This window comes from Mirounga leonina, unplaced genomic scaffold (assembly GCF_011800145.1).
Source record: "Mirounga leonina isolate KUSES-001 unplaced genomic scaffold, KU_Mleo_1.0 Mir_82, whole genome shotgun sequence".
In the NCBI taxonomy this organism is placed as follows: Eukaryota; Metazoa; Chordata; class Mammalia; order Carnivora; family Phocidae; genus Mirounga; species Mirounga leonina.
The window spans coordinates 49,621,107-49,643,996 of NW_023270825.1; positions in this window are offsets into that span (position 1 = coordinate 49,621,107).

Below are 22,890 nucleotides of genomic sequence, written 5' to 3' on the forward strand. Positions count from 1 at the left end.
TGATCCCTATATAATCTTCCTTCAACTTGACAGTCTGCTATTTTTTTATTATTCTTTGTTTTCTGTTCCTCAGCATACTGTCAATCCTGATGACAATTCTCATAGAGTAGGTATTAGGAATTAATTTTTCAAGCAAGATAATATGAAAAATATGAAAAAACCTTAAGTATTATGTGATAATGGATTCTCCTAAAGCAGAACTCCACCATTGCTTGTAAAAGTTATTTATAGAAGTAATCATTAATATTAGAAGAAATTATAATCAATATTAATCTAATATATGTTAATGTTTTCTTCTCTAACAGATACTTAATAAGTCAGAATATGATTATAAATTATGGTAAGCCATTTAAACCATTTTATGAAAAGTCTTTACTCTTACTCATTTGTACTTATTTCTGAATGTGAAGCTGACTCCTTTTTTGAGCTCCATTTATGAATCAGCACCAACTAGTTCAATATGATTGTTCAGCTGATCCAAAGTATTTGTCAATTTGCTAATTGTGTATAAAAAATTCTACAGCTTGTTTCATAGAAAGACTCACAAATAGAGAAGTCTAAACATAGGAGAGGACTCTCATCGAGGTTTAGAGAAGGGGATGTATTTAATGATTAATGCATTGTCAGTTTCCTCTGAAAACTTCAGGTAACCCTCAATCAATGTTCATTAGGTTTATCAAACAAATTTGTTTAATTTATACATTTCCTATTAACTCCTTAGCTATCTGTCTTCTCAAAGATATGTTTAATTAACTATAAGAGTAGGTCTCTATTTTCCTCTTTTAGAAATAAGATTTATATGAATTTCTATTTGTTTTTTCCAGGTAGATGTTTCTACTTTTAAGTTACCAAAGAGAAGAAACACTGGTTATATTTGATTTAACTGTATTTGAAAACAATGCATATAATCTTATGATAATATTGATTCACAATTATACAATTGCTGAAATCCAAGCTAATGAGTTTCATCCAGAGGTTGCCAAATATTTTTAAGACATTGAACACATTTTCAAATGAAATCATAGGAATACCTCAAAATATTTAACAGATAAAAGTAGAACATCTCTGTGTGAAACAGACTTAAGAGAATGGGGGTCTGGGAGTCTTTTTCCAACTGTATCTCCAGACCTCCATGATTTACCTCACAGACCCTAAGGCACCTCCAGAGAAAATTATATGGTAAGAAAATCAACTTTGTTTCTTGGGAAAGTGGGCATGGAGATGTGTGGGTTAGACATACACATTCAGAGGCAAATGTATCTCTAATTCACATTCAGAGGCAAATGGCATATGCCAAGTGTTAGTGGAATAGTGGTTAAACACGTGCGTGCGCGCACACACACACACACACACACACTTGTTCTGGAAGTATCCTGTAGATACAGAGTTGCTCTCCAGGAAGATTCTACTCTGCTAGCTGTGATATGCCAAAAGTGCTTTTCTAATGGATCTGAAAATCTTGTTTCATAAAGCCTATCTGTAATTAATTCCATATTGTAGCTTACACATAGGACATATGAATCATTTTTGTTATACTTATTTTTCAACGGAATTTAATGTGTTCAACATGATAATAGGTTTCATATATCATTGGAATAAACTGTTATTCTAGGGTTTTTTTTTTTTTTAAGATGTTATTTATTTATTTGAGACAGAGAGAATGAGAGAGAGAGAGCATGAGAGGGGGGAGGGTCAGAGGGAGAAGCAGGCTCCCTGCCGAGCAGGGAGCCCGATGCGGGACTCGATCCCGGGACTCCAGGATCATGACCTGAGCCGAAGGCAGTCGCCCAACCAACTGAGCCACCCAGGCGCCCTCTAGGGTGCTTTTTGAACAAAATTTATTTTCCTCATTTTTCAAGTAGCTGTACTCGAAAATCTTAAGCTAATACTTAAGCAAATCCAAATAAAGAAATAAAGTACATAAGAAAAGAACATTCTCCCTTTGGAACTCCAATTACATAATTTTTAGGCCACTTTTTAGGCCAATTTGTCCCAGAACTCACAAATGCTGTTTTTTTTCTTCAGTATTTTTTCTATCTGTGTTACATTTTGGACTACTGTGTCTTCAAGTTAATTCTTTTCTTCTGCAATGTCTAATCTATTAATCCCATTTAATATATTTTTTTATAATAGACTGAAATTTTCATCTTTATAAGCTTGGTTTTTAAAAATATCTTCCATGGGAGCACCTGGGGGGCTCAGCCAGTTGCGTCCGACTCGGTTTTGGCTCAGGTCATGATCTCATGGTTGTGAAATGGAGCCCTGAGTCAGGCTCCCAGCTGGCTCGGGAGTCTGCTTTCTCTCTCTCTCTCTGCCCCTCCCCTTGCTCATGCTCTGTCTCTGTGTCTCTAAAATAAACAAATAAATCTTTAAAAAAAACTTCCATGTTTCTGCTAAATTTCTGAAAATATGGGAAAGAATTATTATAACTCTTTTAATGTCCTTTGTTAATTTTTAACATGTTTGTCAATCTGAGTCAGTTAATTTCAGTTGATTCATTTGTTTTGGAGTTGTGCTGTGTGAATGTACGTTCAGAATGTAAATACAGAATATATACAACCATGAAGTAAATTTAATATACTGAAAGGCATCATATTGTCCATGTTGAAGAGAGGATGAGGTTGCCTTGGTTCCTTTTAGCAGATAGAGACATTCTGGGGGGAACTTTCTTCTTTTACAAGGTTTAGCAATCTATATTAATCTATTTTTCTATATTCTTAACTTATATAATAATCTGGTGTGTGTGTGTGTGTATGTGTGTATACATGTGTTTATATCCCAGCACTAGCATAGTGTCAGGTAGTGGGTCTCAATTAACAATTTGTTCAGTAAGTGAATATATACATGACTAGATGAATGAATAAGATGGAGAGGGCTTGGTATATCCATTGAGTGCAGAAAAGTTCAGGGGAAAAAAAATCCTTTCTTGGATTCTGGTTGAGGAAACTAAGTTGAATAATCAGATTATAGAGTATACTTTAAAAAAATGTGTAGTAACCTCTGTAAAAAGAACTGATTAAAAATATTGTATCATTTAATAAAGGAACTCTACTACTAGGAATCCATATGAACTCTGGTGTTTTAGGGGAGTCTTTTGTTTTTATAATTCATAAGAAATTATGTTTTATGTGAATTGAACCTCATCTTGAATAAATGGACCTTGAAAATATATTCCATTCAACACATTCTGAAAATCAATCATACATGAAATTGGTGCTCTGGCAATATCCATGAAAATATAATCATATATGATTCATGATCAACAAAATCCTATTATTATATGTTAATTATATATATAATTATATTATATATAAATTAAAATATATGTAATTAAATTAAAATATATATACATTATATATTATATAAATTATATATCGTATATATATCCAGCAATTGTATAATTGTGAGTCAATATTATCGTAAGATTATATGCATTGTTATTCAAATACCGTTAAATCAAATATAACCAGTGTTTCTTCTCTTTGGTAACTTAAAAGTAGAAATTTAAAAGTATATATATATATAGATATATAGATATATCTAGATCTAGTCTCACTTTGAGACTAGAAGTGTTTACATCATTCAGAATTCTTATATTAATAAAATATTATTACTTCATGAATAATTTCTCAAAATATTTTTGAAAATCCTATTTTCTGAAGAGTAACTCAATATCTACTGGGACATATATTAGTAATATCTTCTTTTATGACTCATCTATTCTCTTATATAAGACTTCATGTAAATTGTGATTTTTCCTCAGTGTCATTTACCATTTGGATCAAGATAATTTTATTCAGAATTTTAAACTACAAAATTTACAAAAAGTTCATTCTAAAATATACTGATTCTCAAATGTATTAACTATCATCACATACATGTATATTTATATATGACTATAAAAATTAAAAAGAATACGGAATAATTTTGTATTATTCATTTAATTGTCATCCATTCTCAAATAGAATGAGAGATTGGACAAAGTATCCATTTTTGTCATTTTATTAGACCATTTGGACTGTCAATTCAGCTCACCTAAAAGGAGGAAAACAAGCCAAAAATAAATATTTGGAAACTAAATTATTCAAATTGGTTGTCAGGATGGTTTATTCTCAATGTTTTTCTTCCTTTATTTGCTGTGCAGACAGACTGTCATCATTATCAGGTTCATGTCCAATATTGGGGTGCCTAGGGCCAGAGTGCACATAGAGGTTCACATACTATATTTATAAATATTTGAAAGTCACAAATTAAAGCAACAATTTATAATATAAAATATATTCTATCCTCCTACTTTGATAAATAACTTCATAAAAACCTGGACATTCTGACTTGAATTTATATTGCTTAGAACTCTTCAGAGTTCTACGCCCAAGTCTTCCTATGCTAAGGAAAAACTGCTTCCAAATTCCTCTGACCTTCTACTATGTCCCCACTATTTTTATACTCCCAGGACTGTACTCCCTACTCTCAATTTCCCTATGCCCACCAACGGGTGCTGCCTAGCTCCTCTCAGGTTTGGAGGTATGCACCCCTTTGTAGTAGTCAGAGTGTGCCGGCAACAGTCCTTGGGACAGGAAATTCCAGGTTTCTGGACATCCATAGAGTGGATTTAAAAGAGGGCCAGCCAGGATTTCAGGTGGGAGTATCATCTCCTTGACACTTAAAATTCCTTACACTGTAGAGAAGGGGCATGGTAATAGTCACAGGTGAAAGAGTGCTAGATCTGGACCTTCTAAAGCACTGGCCCCAGGGCAGCTGGGTGCCTGTCTTCCCTGGGCCTAAAGGAGGCCCAGACTGCAATAAACCTGAATATCTTAGACTTAACAATATTGTCAAATCACCTTCAATCTAATGATTAGGTTTGTTCCACTTCCAAATTATGACTACTTAACTATAGGGGAAAAAAAATTAACTTTCATTCTGAATGATTAAAATCGTTAGCTAACTATGTGCATTTACAGAAACAATACATCTAATTTCAAAACTTTGTCAAATAGAATAAGCAAGTATCCAGGAAAAAAAAATTACAAAATGACATGAGTTAATAATAGGACATTTTTAGTTTGCCAGGTATGTGGTACTTTAACTTTCAATGAAAATTGTGATATACTTTTCAAACAACCTAAGTTTGCAAAGCTACATGATCCAGAAATTGATGACACAGTTCTAAACATGATGACATATTTCTAAAGCACTATTATTAACTATGCAATTTTGCTTATATGTGAGAATGAACTATATTTTTTATATAATCCCATTGTATTAATACATTTTCTGATTTAATTCTACATTGATGAAAAATTATTTTGGGGTGCCTGGCTGGCTCAGTTGATGGAGCATGCAACTCTTGATCTCAGTATTGTGAGTTTGAGCCCCACACTGAGTGTAGAGATTACTTAAGAAAATTCTTTAAAAAAAGAATTAAGGAATTATTCTTTTCATGTTTCTAGTTTTATAAGATACCAGAGAAATTCTCTCAAAATGTTCTTTTCTTAAAACTTTCTTTCTCTAAGCAGAAAGAAAGTTATACCAGATAAAAATATAGATCAACACACAGGAATGGAGAGCGCTGAAAATGGTAACTATGTAGACAGAGATGGAAGGATTTTTTAATAATATATACATATATTTTAATTTTAAGATGATTATTTAACAAAAATAGTAACAATATATCATGGGAGATAAATATGTAAAGAACTAAAATGCATGACAACAAATGCAAAAAGCTGGGAGAGAAGGAAGAGAAGTATACTGTTTTAAGACTTTCTCATATATATAAAGTTGGATAATATAATTTGAAGGTTGACTGCAATAAGTTAAAGATACAGAGGGTATACCTTAAAGCAACCACAAAAATAACAAGAGTTATAGTTTATAAGCCAACAAAGGAGGTAAATGGAATCATAAAATATATTCAATTGATCCAGAAAAAAAAAGAAACAAGGAATCTATAAGAAGAATAGAAAACAAGCACTAAGATTATACATTTATTTAGTTACTTAAAAGGAAAAATTATCGACCCATCATATTTAAAAAGCAGATATGATCAGATCAGATAAAAAAGTACGGCCCATCTATATGCTGCCAAGGGAAAAAAAACAAACATCAAATACACAATTATGTAAAAAGTAAAAGTGATATATATTGCTGGCTCCTCTGAAGCTCAAATGTTTAATAAAACTTGCCCTGTTTTCTAACAACAAAGAATCTGCAGCTCACCATAGAACACATTCCCAGGGGTAAATGTCAAGCACATAACTGGCAAGTAGGTACCATTGGCCCTTTACCAGGTTCCAAGTGGACTTAAATGTATTTATGCATATTCTGGGTTTAGCACTGAATATACCTAGTGACTGAAGCCAATGCTCCATATGCTATAAAGGACCAGAACCAAAAATATTGTACCAATTTGAAACTCTTGGGTACCTTTCATCAGATCCAGGCACTCACTTCACTGCTTACTCAGTGCAACATGGGAGAAGAAATATCACATTCAATGGATTAATGATATTCCTTATTATCCTCAAAGCAATGGACTAAGAGGGGAGTGGAATAGGACAAGTGAAAATCTGTGGTAACGGTGGTGCTATAAAGGGGTCAGGGGAGACAAAGGATTAAAGAGCTGGCTGGCAAACCTCTAGTGTTATGTGCTACAGTGGAACATGAAAGTAGCCGTGTCATATAAATTATAAGACAGATGTACATTATATGAATTGTTAGGCTCCTGTTGAAATTGGGGCACAGGGGATGAAAGATGATATAGAATAAAGTGGAAATCTTCCTTACACTACCATAACTTCCTTTTTCAATGCAGATCTAATATTCCCTGGACCCAGCTACCATTAAGGATCCCAGAGGCTAGCAATTTTTGAAAATAAGGTATTCTGTCAATTAAACTGAACTTACAGCACTCTAGTTTTATCTTTATTGAGAAAATAAGGCAATTTTTTTATTTTTGAACCTAAGTATACACCACACAATAAAACAATTAATGCCAAGTGAAGAAATATTGATCTTCCACAAAACTTGTGACCCAAGTCGTAACACTGAAAATCATATGGAAATAAGTCTGCCTGCATAACACAAATTAAGTTTCTAATAAAGTAAAAGCACATGGCTTTGGAATGAAAGAAGCAGGGCTGGCAGTCCCAAGTCCTTTGCTCAGTAGCTCTTTTCATTCATTTGAACAATTAAAATGATATTTTATTTAGTCAACTTTACTTTCCAAATGCGGTTACAAGAGAATCTCGTATGGCACGTGCTCTTTTGCAGGGTGACTTTGCCAACTCCACCTTCAGGAGGTAGGTGGAGATTTGTCCCTCTCCCCTTAAATATCAGCTGGCCCTCATGACTTGTTGGTAACCAATATCGTGCAACAGAAGTGATGCTATAAGACTCTTGAGACTGGGTCAGAGAGGGGTTTACAGCTTCTGTCTGGGTCCCTTTTGTCATGAAGAGGCCATACTTGGGATCTCCAGGAGATAGTCCCAACTGGCCTAGACTTTGACTCACCCCAGCCCAGGAGCCAGACATCTGAGTGAAGTCCCAGGTGATTTGCCCCAGCAGTTAAACTCATTCCTGCCATTCAAGTAGAAAACCACTGAGGCCTCAGACATCATAGAACAGACACAAGCCCACATCCATGCCCTGTCTGAATTCTTGTTCCAGGGAATTTGTGAGTATAATATGATGGTTGTGGTTTTATATCATGAAGTTTGGGGTGGTTTTGAGGATTGAAAAATTAAAGATAAGTTTTGAAGATACGTAATTTATTAAACAGCCCAACTGTCAGCTTCATTAAGGGTTAATTTCCTCCTTTTATTTCCCCTTAGAGCAAGAGCTCACATAGCCACCTTAGAGTTGGTAATACATTAAAAATGTCAAAAGTCCAAGAAAGAAATGATGACAAAATATACATCTTTGGATAAACCTCTACACACATGAACAAAAAAAAGGAAAAAGAAAAAAAAAACTACTGTTTTAATAACTAATAAGCCTGTTATTTTAAAGTATATGGAGTGAATGAAATAAAAATTCATTTTAATGTATACTCAATTTTTCTATGTAGTTTTGCTCCCCCCCCCTTTTTTTTTTAAGGAAAGACTTTGTTTTCTTTTTTTTTTTTAAAGATTTTATTTATTTATTTGAGACAGAGAGAATGAGAGGGAGGAGGGTCAGAGGGAGAAGCAGACTCCCTGCCGAGCAGGGAGCCCGATGCGGGACTCCATCCAGGGACTCCAGGATCATGACCTGAGCCAAAGACAGTCGCTTAACCAACTGAGCCACCCAGGCGCCCAAGACTTTGTTTTCTTTAGAATGTTAGAAGCCAGTAATAATGCCAACTTTGTTAGCTCCACAGTTCAGAGAGTAGGCCTTGATTCATAGGAACAGTCACAAGCCAAGTTGGGAGCCTGCAGTTTTCTCAGCATGATCTTTGTGTAGGGAACTCTTTGGGACAATGCTCCATTTCACTAAATCATTTCTCTTCTAACCAGCTTAACTACTACTTCCCCACACAGTTTCCCCTAAAAATGTAATCATTCTGTTACTTTCCACTGTATATACTTCTCAATATACAATGTTTTGAGCTTTCCTAAAAAAAAAAGAAAAAAAGAATTCGGTGGTACCAATTTTGTTGAGGATGGAGTGAAAGTTCTAAGACAAACGTGAACTGTCCTTTCTGTAGAACAGGACATGCAGCCCACACTTACTTCCCTTCTTATATTCTGGAGTCACAGTCAAGTTTGTGCTTCTCAAGAGAATGTTATAGCAGATCGGAAATTATTGATGTTTATTGAATTTGAATATTAACATGGATGCATGTTGGAAAACACTCAATTTCCTAAACATAGGTGAAATGAAATGGTAAAAAGATTCAAACTTGGGGCGCCTGGGTGGCTCAGTCAGTTAAGCGTCTGCCTTCGGCTCAGGTTGTGATTCCCAGGGTCCTGGGATGAGCCCCGCATCAGGCTCCCTGCTCAGCAGGGAGCCTGCTTCTCTCTCTCCCACTTCCCCTGCTTGTGTGCTCTCACTCTCTTTCTATCATAAATAAATAAAATCTTTTTTTTTTTAAGATTTTATTTATTTATTTGACAGAGAGATAGCGAGAGAGGGAACACAAGCAGGGGGAGTGGGAGAGGGAGAAGCAGGCCTCCCGCGGAGCAGGGAGCCCGATGTGGGACTCGATCCCAGGACCCTGGGATCATGGCCTGAGCCGAAGGCAGACGCTTAACGGCTGAGCCACCCAGGCACCCAATAAAATCTTTTTAAAAAAAGATTTAAACTTACCTTGAACAAAATGAAAAATAGAGAAAGACTTTTCTTTAAATAATTATCAAGATGGAGAGTAGATACCTTCCTATAGTTTCCATAGACATCAAGTAATAATTTGTTAATATTATAAACAATTTTATGCTGATAAATTCCAAATCTGTGATGACCTGGACAAATTTCTTGGAAGACACAAATTCACTATGATGGTTCAAGAAAAATCCAAAAATCTGAATAGCTCATATCATTCAAAAATTTTGGATTCATAATCAAAAACTTTCTCACAAGCCTTATTTCTATATTTCTATTCTACTCTGTACTGAAATAATAGAGGAAACAAAAGCAGAAATAATAGAGGAAACATAAGACGTGCAGAATGAGAAAGAAATAGTTAAAGTATCTTATTCACAGATCACATGATTGACTATATAATCCCAAGGCATCTAACAAAAAAAAAAAAAAAAGGCTCTAGCACTAAGGTATGAATTTAGGAAGGTCACAATATACATGATGACTGTGTTTGTTTTTATACTAGTTGAAAAACTGAAATATTGTATTTAAGAAAAAAATGGCACTTACAGTAACATCAGAAAGTTATATTGGAATGAATGTAACAACAGGCATGTGTGGGGCACCTGGGTGGCTCAGTTGGTTAAGCGACTGCCTTCGGCTCAGGTCATGATCCTGGAGTCCATTGGATCGAGTCCTGCATCGGGCTCCCTGCTCAGCAGGGAGTCTGCTTCTCCCTCTGACCCTCCCCCCTCTCATGTGCTCTCTCTCATTCTCTCTCTCTCAAATAAATAAAATCTTTAAAAAAAAAAAAAAAAAAAACAGGCATGTGAGCCCCCAAACTGAAAAAAACAAGTTCACTAATGGAAATTAAAGAACATTTAAATGAATGGAAAGTTTTACTTTGTTCATAAATTGGAAGACTCAGTCATTAATATGTAAATTTCCTGCCAATTGTTCTATAGTTTCAACACAATCTTGATTAAAATATCAATAGGCATATCTACAGACAAACCAATTCTAAAATGTATATGGCAGTGAGAAGGACCTAGAATAACCAAAATAACCTTACAAAATAAAAAACGTTGAAAGACTTACACTATCTCATTTTTTTAAGATTTTTATTTATTTGAGAGAGAGAGAGTGAGAGAGAGAGAAAGCACAAGAGAGGGGAGGGTTAGAGGGAGAAGCAGACTCCCTCCTGAGCAGGGAGCCAGACAGGGGACTTGATCCCAGGACTCCTGGATCATGACCTGAGCCAAAGGCAGATGCTTAACTGACTGAACCACTCAAGCACCCGTAAACCATCTCATTTTAAAATTTAATTAAAGCTACAATATTCAAGACAGTGTGGTATTGATGCAAGGATAGATAAAGAGATCAATTGAACAGAACAGAGAGCCCCTAAATGGACCTACGTATATAAACAGATTCCAAAGCGATGCAGTGGGGAAAGAAATTCTTTTCAACAAACGTTGCTGGACCATCTGCATAAATGCCAGGTCATAAACTGCTCAGCAAAAGTCAGTATTAAGGAAATGACAAAAACTAAGTCACAGACTGAGAGAAATATTTACAATGCCTATAAATGACAAAATACTTTCCTCCAACATATGTAAAGAACTTCAACAAATCATTTAAAAACTCCACATAAATTTGGGCAAAATAACTGAAAAGATATTTCACAAAGAAAGATATTTAAATGGGAAACGGGTATATGAAAAGGAGTTCTACATCTTCAGTCATCAGTGAAAGGACATTAAAAATACAATGACATACAACTTCACACCTACTAGAAGAGTTAAAATTGAATGTCAACACCCATACTGGCAAAATTTGTGGAGCAATTGCAGCATTCATACATTGCTGGGGAAATGTAAAATTGTAAAATCACTTTGGAAAACTGGTGGTTTTTGAATCAAGCTAAACATGTATTTACCTTATGACTCAGCAGTTCCACTTGTTGTGTTTACCCACCCACCCCCCCAAAAATAAAATATATACAAGTAAAATAATTGCAGATAAAACATTCTACTAGCTTTATTATTAATTGCCAAAAAATGTCAATCAACAAGAGAATGAATAAACAAATCCCGATATGTTCAGAGAATGAAATATTCAGAAAACAAAATAATCTGCTGAATCATGCAGCAGGTGTGAATCTCAACATTAGGTTTGTATTATGTTGAGCATAGAAGTTTGATACAAGAAAGTACATACAGCATGACTGCATTATACAAATTTTGAGAATTGGCAAAATTCATATATTTTAATAGAATCAGAAGTGTGATTGCTCATAGAAGTTGAGATTAATTTGTAGAGACAAAAGGAAACTTCCTGGGATGAGAGAAATATTCTATATTGTAATATTTCTCAAATACCATCAAATTATACAATTAAATATGTGTTATCACTCAAAGCTAACACATAAACTTTCCTCAAAAAGAAAAAAAATACGAAAAGTTCATGTGTTGGTGAAGAAGGCAAAAAACTGTACTTCTATACATTGCTGGTGGGAGTGTAAACTGAACAACCACTTTGATGCATTCCTTGCCAATATCTACTGAACCTGAACATACACAGACCCTATAACCTAGCATTCCCACACCTATTTATCCAAGAAATATGAATGCACATGTCTCCCAAAAGAGATTTTTTTTTTTTTAATATTTTTTATTTGTTTATTTGGGAGAAAGAGAGACAGAGATAGCGAGAGAGATCACAAGCAGGGAGGAGAGGAAGAAGCAGGCTTGCCGCTGAGCAGGGAGGGAGCCAATGTGAGGCTCCATCCCAGGACCCTGGGGTCATGACCTGAGCCGAAGGCAGCTGCTTAACCAACTGAGCCACCCAGGTGCCCCTCCCAAAAGAGATCTAAAAAATGTTCAAACAACTTTCTTTATAATTGACATAAACATGAGACAAGCCAAATATCCACCCCAAGAGGACTAGAATTTTTCAAGAGAGGCAATATTGACATTTCAGACCAAATAATTCTATGTTGTGGAAACTATCTTGTGTATTGTAGGATGTTTAGCAGTACCCTTGGCCTTTTATCCATTAGGTGTCATTAGTAACCCCACCATTAGTGACAATCAAAAATATCTTCAGACATTGCCACACATACCCTGAGGGAAATTACCTCATTTGAGAACCTCTAAAATCAACAAAGATAGCACAGTCACCCACTGGACTATTACTCAGCAATGAAAAGGAATATACTATTATAAACATAACATGTATGAATGGAAAACAAAGTCGTATGTTGGTAAACGTTTGATTGCTCTCTGAGATGGGGTGAGGAGAGGCTGATACGTAGCATTTGCTACAATCTCCATGGCTTCCATAACTACTTTTTTCCATAACTATTGTAAAAGCTAGCTTTTTAGCGGCATCAGAGTTATGTTTTTAGGGAGAACGTTTCTAATAATTAGGCTATCCCAAAATATTTGGAAAGGTGGCATACCTTCATTAGTAAGTTCACAGGTCCTGTGTGACAATTTACTGAGGATATTACATAAAAACTTACGAATCCATAAACTTTGGGGTCTTCTAATTTTTAAATTTTGTAATACTAACATTTGTCTTCAGTATCCACTGCTTGTTTCCTGTTTATGAAACTAAATGGACCTAAACTTTTAGTGATTTATATTTTTAAACATGTTCTCTTTATATTTATTGGTAAATTCAATATGTATCTGTTTCTCTCAAAAGAAATTACTGTATATTTTCACAAAAGACATTTATTTATATACCTATATGTGTGTAGAAGAGGCCTTTTGTACTTGCAAGTAAGTAAAGGTCACAGGAGAAAAGGGTCTCATTTAGAAGCCAAAGATAACATTGAGACCATGCTAATTATTTTTTCTTGAGGCTATGGTGCTGGGTTGCTGATAATAAGGACATAACCCGTGACACCGGATTCTACTACTACTACTAGAGATGCACTAACAATAGTAATAAAGGATTCAAGAAAGGTAACATAGCTTTTGACTCTAAAACATTTGGCATCAGTTTATACCTCAAGCTGAAAGGCCAATAACCCAATGAAAATTCTGTCATATGGGTATCCTATTTAGATTTTAAGTAAATATCACATGTGAGTTCTTGACATTTGGCCTTCACATTTCATGTCCAGTTTACTACTTTTTTCCTCTGCAGACTTAAGGTGGATGCTGCTTAAAACTCTGCTTAATCACTAAAGAATTATTTAGCAGATTCGGGGATTTGGAAGGTTCCCGGATTGAGGCTTTAGTACCTACCTCATAAACAGTCAATGAAGCTACCAATGTTAATTTGCAAACTGAGGGTTCTTTTGTTACATAACCGCACATAATGTCAGTCAGTAATTAGGGGGAAATTCCTCTCTATAAACTACATTTATTCACATCACACCATGTACAATTTCTTAGAAAACAAAGGAAATATTGGGCTCCACCCTTTTCTTCATATTAGTTGGAGAATATAAATTAAATTAACATTAGTAAAATAGACTTGTGAATGACCTTTGAACATCTATGTTATATCCTTCAGTAGAATTAAAAATATTTAATTTCAAAAGTATTTCACAAAAGTTCTTTAAATTTTCAATAATGGTTTAGGCAGTGGTTGTGTATCTATTTTCATATACATTAATCTTTAAATTCCACTAAAGTCCTCATCAGCCTCCCCAATTAAATTCGCCCCTGGTGCACTGAATAACAATGCACAATGTTTTTATTTAATTTTAAATATATTTTTATAATTAAAAAATACTGAATACAAGAAAATATTTTATTTAATTCACCAATAAATCAAAACATAAGAAAAAGTCTGATGGTTTTGATTACACTGAAATAAAGATATCTTTATTAGAAAGGACACCATAATCAGAATGAAAACTAGGAGGAAAAAACTGCAAAGCAAAAAATTCTCATAAATCTAATAGCAACTGGCCATTGCTATTTCCAAATTGGCTTTCAATTCTATTATTTCATTTTATACTCACCAATATCATATGAGAATATGTGTTTAAGTCCTCACATTATTGAATAGTCTCAAATTTTAAAATTTCTGTCAATCCAGTAAATGTTAACAGACATTTTAAGCATGCATAAAATTAGGTATCTTTTCACCTTTTATTTGGCATCTGTCCTTTATCTTTATGAACTATTTGTTCACTTTGAGGTTTTAATTTCATGATTTCTCCTGATGTACCTTTTCTTTCTAGATTAATAAAAAGCTATAATTTGCGATGAAGTATACATTACAGATATAATTGTAAGCAAGATGCATAGTTCAATAAGTAAAGTATATTATTGGGAAAATTTTTAGAATTTGAATTTATCTGAATTAAATGTAAATTATATATATATATTTTACTGTTCTTTAATTTTTTTCTGTAACTTTGAAATGAATTTGAAATAAGTAGTAAAAAAAAGGAAAGCAACAATGCAAAATGTTTTTAAAAGGAAGGAAACTGACATTGCCTGGAAATAACACTTAATATATATATATGGATGTTTAAAGGTCTCAGCTACAGCAGAGCTAAGTTTGTTGTGTCATGAGAGCAAAGCATCAGCCCCTTCCAAATAAGGGAACATAGATTATTATACTTGGTTATAGATGTGACAGCTTGCCCTTGATATGTGTTCAGAGTACCATACTATAGCTGTCGTGAATAGACTGATTTCTTTGGAAAAACTTAGTGCCAGGTGATAAGAAATCTAACTTCATGTAACTTATTAGGCATTGTAAATATTAATTTGCAGCTTTGCCATTGCATGCCTAACATAGTTATTTAGCATTTCTTCAAACTTTGTAAAGCTCATAATATTAAAATCATCTCAAAACATTCTCAAAGACATGAAATGCATTGAACTTTCTTATAATGCAGACCTAAATGCAATTTGTTTTATTCGGGGTCTTTCTGCCTCACTTCTTCAGAATATGACCATAATCTCCCATAATTATGAAGTATTTCATACATTGAGCAAGTTTTACAGCCCACTAAAAAGCTAATTAATGTTAAGTTCAAATTGGTTCTCTTACACTGACATTGCTATGAGTAGTTGGCTTGGCTCAAATATAAAGTGCACTTTCCTTTTTGACCTTATATAACTGAATGCAAGGGTAGCTCATTAAGGGAATTTTAGCATTCTACTTGCATGGATATATTACTAATGCTTGGCTTTCAAAGGCAAAAAGGAAAGTGGGGGCAGGGGGGCAAAATAGTGAAAGTTCAGACAAGGTCAAATACCACATGCAGTTTAATGTCTCTCTTAGTTTGCTCTTGACATTGGGCAGGAAGCAACTCCAGAAGTCAGATGTCATAAAGGAAAGTGCTTACGCTTTCTTCCCTATACTAATCTTTCTAATTTTGGTCTCAGTGCATTCAACCTAAGGTTATTTAACCTTACTGAGAATTTAGACAAAGCAGTATTCTTGCTGTGCCTTCTAAAGAAATGTATTTTAATGTGTGTATATATATATATATATATATACACACACACACGTATATAAAATACGTCTCATGGCCCTTCAAATCCTCCAGGTCCCAGCCCTTCTTCCAGCCTATTCCTGCTTAACCACTTCTTCACAGGCTCTGACCAGCTTTGTGAAGATAAACTGGAAAGCCTCATACTATTGCCCTGTATTTCTTCTGTCCTCCTCTAGGATGCATGGGTTACCTAGAACCATGAGGAGTTAACATCCACGAAACCACTCTACTTAATGAGGATAAATTATTCTCCTTTCCTTCCAGCTGCAGGGAGTCCTGAGCTAATATCACAAGACTCCTCAGGAGGTCCACCTGGATAGAGCTCACATGGCCAGTATCAAATGCCAACTTAATATTGCATCCTTGGATGGTTTTCTCATTCCCCTGTTTTGTTTTGTTGTTTCCTTAACTTCTGCTCCTGGGGATCGTTTTCCAAATAAACTGCCTACATGCTAAACTTTCCCTTGGTCATAGCTTTCAGGAATTGCAGACAAGACGTAGAGTAATGGACATATGGAGAGATTTTATTAAATATAATTATCTTGTACTTTATTGTCTGACAGATATTCTGAAAGTTGTTTCTAAGTTGTTGTTTTTTTTTTTTTTATTTCACTGAATGGTAATTTTTTCAAGTAAAGGACTAATATAGCATTGTCAAGATTTTTTAACAGGGATGAATATTTAAAATAAATATCTTCTTAGCATCCTAGGTTCTAAAATTTTGCCTACCTGTGAATCTAAGAAATGCCATTTGCTAGAAGTATGACTTCGGCAAGTTGTTAATATCTCTGAGCCTCTGTTTCCTCATTTGTAAAATGGGGATAGTAATAGCATACTAGAAAGTTATACAACAGTAGTCCCCCCTTATCCACAGGGCGTATGTTCCAAAACCTCCAGTGGACGTCTGAAACTGCAGATAGTACTGAATCCTATATATGTTTTTTTCTATACATTGATACTTATGATAAAGTTTAATTTGTGAATTAGGCACAGTAAGAGATTAATAATAAATAATAAAAAAGAACAATTATAATAATTTACTGTAATAAAAGTTATGTGAATGTGATCTGTCTCTCAAAATATCTTCTTGTATGGTACTCACCCTTCTTGTGACAATGTGAGGTGATAAAATGCCCACGTGAGATGAAATGAGGTGAATGATTTAGGTGTCATGACAGAGGCTCCCAGTGACCTTCTGATGATATGTCAGAGGAGGATCACCTGCTTCCAGATCGCTGTTGACCATGGGGAAATGAAACTGCAGAAGGTGAAAGAGAGAACTGCTGTAGTGGCGTAGTAAATAATGAAGTGCATTATACAGCCCTTGATGCATAAAAACCAATCCCACACTGAGTGGCTTAAAATAGTAACCATTCAATTTGCTCAGGATTCTGCAATCTGGGCTGGATTCAGCAAAACATTTCTTCTGCTGCTCTGTCCTGGGATCATTCATGAAGTTCATAATGTATTCATCCAGGGGTTGCAAAGTTGGATAGTTCAAGATGGCCCTACTCACATCTCTGGTGGACCACTGGAGTTTCTTACATTAAGGTAAGCAGCATTTCAAACGAGAGTGGAATCTATAAAAGCACCTTGAGGCTGAGGCTGAGAAGTAACAAAAATGTTATTTCTGCTACTTTCCATTGCTCATAGGAAATCACAGGGATTGGAAGCAAAGAGAGTAAACTCCACATCTTAAAGAGAGAAGCAACAAATAATATGTGGCCATTTTTTAAGGTATCCACCTCCGGGCTAGTGTTTATAAAAAGCTAAGAACAGTACCTGGCACATAGTCTCTACTATTAAAAAAAACAAAAAACAAAAAACAAAACAAAAAAACACAGCTATTTCCACTAAATTTTTTACTACCGTTTTATAAAAGAGCAATTTATTTTTCTTTAAATACAAGAAATTCATTATCTAAAAGAATAATTCTTTATATTTAATAAATGTGAAAACTGAGTATATTTCCTTATCTCATTTCACACAAAATATTAAGGACATATTTATAGATACATATGTATATATGTATACACACACACACACACACACACAAAACTAAGACTAGTCCCAGCACCACTGTTTAGTAATTACTGGTCAAAAGCATCATTTTCCCTCTTAAAATCCAATCCTATCGAGTCCAGTTTGCCTAGTGTTTGAACAAAAGTTCTTATCACAACATGGCCATCCCCAGGATCCACATATAGTTTTCTGCCTCATCCGACCTAGAGCGGCCAAATATAAGAAGAGCACATCTATTCTGCTTGGGAATGGAAATAAATTACAGGGTTGGAATTTTGTGGTTTCCTGTTCCGAAAAGGTTCCTGAGCCTCCCGTGTGAGTTTGGGCATTAACTTAATTCTAGTGATGAGCATAAGACACGTAAGCTTTTGCCTCAGAACACACAGTCAAATGTCAAGCTCCATTCTTGTTCTGAATTCTTGCTTCTCTCCTCAGTGTAAGAATAACATTTTCCTTGGATGGTTTTAAATAATGGATGATAAAATTATGGCAATGTGTGGTGCCTTTGAACACATTTCATTGTATATGACGTGATATATAGATATCTGAATATCAGCTATTTTTACTACGCAATAACACACTCCATGCCTGGCTGTGAATGGCTGAATGCTCAGACCGTGACATGAGCTTTTGACTAACAGGGAATGTTGGTTCACCCATGTTTCCCATGGACATCTGATTTCTGCATTACAGCTTGCTGAGTTTCACACTTCATCTCTATGTGCCTGAGTGCCTGACCACATCTTCCTGTCATGTAGACCTGACCTCTAGCTTAGATAACCTATTTTACCGGCTAGCGTCCCTTTGGTGAAGTGCCCTTTCCACTCCCACCGGATGAGCTGTGTACCATGTGTATGGTGGGAGGATTCCAGTGACTATGGTACTCGGGGTGGCTGACCTTGCCACTCTACTGATATCTGTTGTATGTATTGTAGATGAATAGGACTGACTATGCAAAATATTGACTCTAAACAGCAATATAAATCCACCAGACACTCTAATTCCTATCCTAACATTGTGTATCTTGTGACCATGGTAGGAATCAGTTAAAATCTTCTATAATCTAAAGAACCCACCTTTCAATTATTTATGATTCAGAATTTTTCCAGGGCACCTGTATCTGCCTTCCAAAATTGATAGAAAGCTGATAACATGCAAACTCCAAATAATATGTGCCTAATCACCTGGTTCTTGCAAAAGAAACTAGAAGAATCATATGACTCTAACTCCAAATCAGCTCTGATACTACCTAAATTACACTACAGGTTTTACTTTGAGTGCTTATATAGCAAGACTTGCTTATCCAAAAAGTTGGACTTGGTGAAAAGTGTTTAGAATTCCTAATTTTTTAATTACCCTTATTTCATCTGGTATATATTTTCAAAATTTATAGAAAAGCATCTGGGTCAGATTTTTCCAAGTGTAATTTGTATTGATGAGGGAATTTTTTTTTTTTAAAGATTTTATTTATTTATTGACAGAGAGACAGCGAGAGCAGGAACACAAGCGGGGGAATGGGAGAGGGAGAAGCAGGCTTCCTGCCAAGCAGGGAGCCCGACGTGGGACTCGATCTCAGAACTCTGGGATCATGACCTGAGCCGAAGGCAGACGCTTAACGACTGAGCCATCCAGGCGCCCGATGAGGGAATTTTTTTAATATTTAGGAAATTTTTATCAAATAATACCCATTTTTTGTGTCTTAGCAGAGACAACTGGGAAAAGAAAGAGCTAGCAATTCAAATTATTGAAACACTCAGGTTAAGAAATCCAGTGATTTACAAATTATTCCTGGTTATCAATAGTAAGGTCTTACATGGGTGTTAGTCATTGAAAAAAAAATTTGTTGCAAACTTTGTGTTATTTTTCAAACATCATTACCAAGTTAGGACAAATCATTTATATCATGAATAGTCACATGGTCTTATGTAAGAAAGGTGAACAGATGTAAATGCAGGTGGATAGCAGAGGATTAAAAAGAAAATTCACCAATTCACCACGTTGGCATTTCTCTCTAACGACCTTTCAACTACTTATGTAAATGTTCTTGGAACAGAAGGTGGTTTAAATTTGAGGAGGAAAAAAACCACATGAAGACAGTTGCACTGTTTTTGAGAGAATTTGTTTTCCTCACTGGGCTTACTCAGGAATAAAATGTTTCCTTTTAAATATCGAGGTTTTTAAAGGAAAAGAAAGGATCCTTTACAAGATGACTAGAAACAAAGAATAAAATACCACTATAAGAAGCAAAGTTATAGTGGGAGCAGATTACTGTGGAATAGAAAAGCAAGGAATGAAAGTGAATCATAAGTTGTATAGAAGAATAAGAGAGTAGCCTATAAGAGAGAGAGTGCAGAAGAGGTGGAAATCAGGAAAAAATGAATCTGGAGAACTATGTTGCAGGTGGAAGAAAACCTTAGAAATAGTGGCGATAATAGGACAGTAAGATATTTGTGGAAGCAGCATTTAAGCCCTCTGAAACAAGCCAAGAGGAAAGACTACAAATAAATCAAGACAGTTCTTGAGGGACCATTACCACAGTCCCAGTGAGCAGCATTTGGAGGCCAAAATTTAACTCACCCCTGAGTACTTCTGTAATTGGATTTGGAATATTTGCAGTGATAGTCTACTAAAAATATTGATTGGAAGAATGGTGCAAAATGGAAAGCCCTAGGAATGTACAATATGACCCAAAAAACTGGGGCTTAAATTCCAGCTCCAGCTCCTAATAACAATGTGACCGTGGGCAAATTATTTCAACTTTATGCACCTCAATTTCCTTATCTGTGAAATGACATTTTAACTGTCTCATTCTGTTGTGAGTAAAATTATTAAGTCTAGTAAATTGAAATAATTAGAGATGCCCTATCTGGGCACTGCTTGGAGGAGAAATACCTATTCTTGAGGAAATACAATATTCCTTCAAATCAGTTGTCCATCACTGTAGATTTCATCTTCCCTCTTGTTTCTTAAAATTAGGAAAGTTTAAATAAAAATGATGGAAGGAACTGAATCTAATATCATTATCATTAGAGTATTTAAATTTGTAGAATAATTTTATCACATAATTTAAAATAGATTTTTAGGAATGCTAGGCAAGAAACTACTTAAGTCTTTATTCCTTTTATAGTTTAGCCTATAATACAGCAATTTGCTCTTTTATTTTCTCTGTTTTATGCAGTATTCTTAAAAGACAAGTGAGCAATAAAATCCTATTAAATAGTTGCATAATTAATTTTGAAGCTTATATCCCACTTTCTACTGTAAAACTTTTAGAATATAGTGTCTTAAAATAATTAGAAAAAGACATGTTTTTCCAAATTCATAAGCCAAATGTTAACCTAATGAAGAGTTTCTTAGGGTTTTGGTTTTCCTTTGAGTCATCAACATTGGATAATCAAGCTCAGAGATTTTCCTACAAGAGAACTTACTTTTGTTTTTCTTTACTCACCACCCACTCCACAGCCCTTCCGGCTGAGAAAATAAGAAATTTTAGAACAACTTCTATACTGTTTATTCATCCATAATGGAATTTTGGTAATTCAGGAAAGGCACATGTGAAAATTATTGGGTTGTGATATGATCAAATCTATATTTTGGGGCCGTCACTATTGGCAGTCCTCAGGATATATTGCACTGGTGTGAAGATGGGTAAAAGGGGGCCAGAAAAGAGATGACACAATAGTGCAGGAGGGAGACAGACTAAATCATGAGATAATTCATAGCATGAGCGGCATATTACTCAGCCTTGTATTTCCTTGTACACAATCAATATAACAGTTCTTGCATTAATGTAATTAAAGACTGAACTAGAACTACTTGAGTGGGATTGCAAAGAATCTGAGATTTAAGAAATGGTAGATTGCTTGCCAAGCAGCATCTGAAAAAACAATTGGCTCATCAAATGATAAGACAGTTGATTATGAAGCTTCAGGAACATATAACTAGGAGAATCAAGTGAATGAAGAGACTAAATTTAAGAAAAAATGGAAAAGTAGGAGCAAGTTTGGTATAGGGAATGAACTATTTTTACAGGTTGCATTTGAGGCACCAAGACATTGAACAAAACTGTCTAGCACTGGGAGTGGGGAAAAGGTTAAGACTACAGAAATGTCCTTACAAAGTTAATTTATCTAGAGCTAGTTAGTGACTTAAGCTTCTTTGATCTGACTCAATGCTCTTGAATAATCTCCTCAAATGTCTTGGGATTAATTTCCCTGTTATCATGATTAGTTTCAGACTACCAGTTCTTAACGGGAAGTTGAAAGAAAAATGGGAACTTATTCTCAAACAGTGTTATGTGTGGATGGCCCTAAACCACAGAACTTTCCCTTCTGTTTTCTTCTTGTACTACATCCAAAATATAAATATGATGTTCTTTTCCTGTTTGGCATTTTCAAATGTCTCACTCAAATATAAAAAAAAAAACCAACTCTACTGTATATTCCATTAGTGATTTTTATGAACTCCAAAAGGGCCACTTTTCCCAAGTTTCTAACACTTCTACTTCCTCAATTACCCTTTATTAGTTAAAATAAATTATAGCAGCAATATCATTCTTGTGACTTCCCCTATTTTCTAAGATAACTTTTCTCTGAAAGATGAGTCCTTTGATTTCTGCTTTTGCTAAGTGTAAACTCCAGCAGATACCTACTGTGCCATAGGAGATATTATTTAAGACCATTGCCTTGGGAGCTAGATTGTCTGGGTTCAAACTTTGATTCCATCCTTTGCTTAGCAAGTTGGTACTAGAAATTATGCAACCTTCCAGAGTCTCAGTTTTTTCTTCTCTACCTGAGTATAGCAATAACTCTTATTCCATAAAGTTTTGTGCTGTATATCTTATGTCTGCCCACCAGATACCCCTCTTTACTTACCCCTAATCTACTCTGTGCTTAAAGAGGCTTACTCATATGAACTAAATCATTGAGGTCTCTTGCCTTCTACCTTAGACCAGAGATGGAGATGGTGGGGTGTGATGTAGGCACATTTATCTTCCTCTCTTTTTTCCAGGTTACTGTAGATTGGCTACAGTCACATATCAAAGACCACAGCTCCTGGTTGTCAACACTCTTCATATAGTTACATATACTAGGTCTAAGCAACTCCATTTG